This window comes from Priapulus caudatus, unplaced genomic scaffold (assembly GCF_000485595.1).
Source record: "Priapulus caudatus unplaced genomic scaffold, Priapulus_caudatus-5.0.1 Scaffold1668, whole genome shotgun sequence".
NCBI lineage: Eukaryota > Metazoa > Priapulida > Priapulimorpha > Priapulimorphida > Priapulidae > Priapulus > Priapulus caudatus.
In genome coordinates, this window is record NW_014578729.1 from 45,946 (window position 1) to 47,486 (window position 1,541).

Consider the following 1,541-nt stretch of genomic DNA (forward strand, 5'->3'; position numbering starts at 1 on the left):
TATATATAGTTATAATATATTACGTACAAGGTATATCACAATTATAATACCTTGATGTAACCAGTGGTGAATAATGAGAAATTGTCATGACAATTCACCACCTGAAGTAACTGACTGCAATGTATGGAATTTAACGTCACCCGTAGGTCTAACACATACATACACACGTCTGCCATTCCCAGAGACTTGACTGGCTTGCTATACTCTATATCCTCCTACGCGCTATAGTTTCTACGCTGGAGGAAGGTTTTTCAGGGAGCGACCGTTAGAGAGGAAGGTTTTTCGGGGAGATACCGTGAGAGGGAAGGTTTTGCAATTGGCGTTCTTCTTCTTCTTTTTGCAGACGAACGAGAACGTGGTGATAGTTCAGAAGGCGGCCACCAGGGGTTCGCAGCCGAACGATGACGTCGGAGAGCTGGACTTCTCCGCCATACAGGTAAATAAAGATTATAATGTGCGTGCGTGCGTGCGTGCGTGCGTGTGTGTGTGTGCGTGCGTGCATGTTGGCGTGCTTGCGTTCGCCATACAGGTAAATAAAGCTTATGATGTGCGTGCGTGCGTGCGTGGGTGCGTGCGTGTGTGTGCGTGCGTGCGTGCATGCGTACATGCGTGCGTGCGTGCGTGTGTGTGTGTGGGGGGGGGGAAGTTGACGTAAGAGTTATGTGTAGATAATCATGCGTTATGAGTTATGTTGTGTCAGTTACCTGGGAGTCATGGTCTATGAGTCATGTCTGTGTGTGTGAAAGCTCTCATCTGTCCGTGCATCGTTAATTATGAGGTCATCCTTGCACTCTGCTCTACCGGCATCATCACTCGTTGCCGGACTCCTCCCTCTGTCCGTATGTCTGGCTGGCTGTCTGTCTGTCTGTGTGTCTGGCTGTCTGTATATCTGCCTGCCTGTCTGTCTGTCTGTTTTTCCGTCTCTCACTCTCTCTCTCCCTATCTCTCTCGCTCTCTATCTATCCCACCTTTCTCTATCTATCTTTATATCTAGCAGCAAGCTAGGTCTCTCTCTCTTTCTTTTTCTCTCTCTCTCTCTCTCTTTCTCTCTCTCGCTCTCTCGCTCTCTCTCTCTCTCTCTCTCTTCTTCTTCTCTCTCTCTCTCTCTCTCTCTCTCTCTCTCTCTCTTCCTTTCGGTCTCACTAACTCTCTTTCTCTCCCTCTCCCCCACTCTCTGGCTCCACTTCACTCATTGCCATGTATGTGGGTTAAGGTAGCAAACAGTATTTATTATAGCTCGCGCGCAGCTATCGCGTTTCCCATCTACAGGTAGCAACCACACCTTGTCGGTTCTCTCTAGTCAGAGCGTGCGTAGTAATCACAAACACAAAGGTCTCTGTTTGAGACAGTGAAATCTACATAGAGATGTCATTCTCAAGGCATGCTGTGTGTGTGTGTGTGTGTGTGTGTGTGTGTGTGTGTGTGTGTGTGTGTGTGTGTGTGCGTGCGTGTGTGCGTGTGTGTGCGTGCGTGCGCGTCGTGTGCGTGTGTGTGTGTGTGCGTGCGTGCGTGCGCGTGTGTGTGTGTGTGCGCGTCGTGTG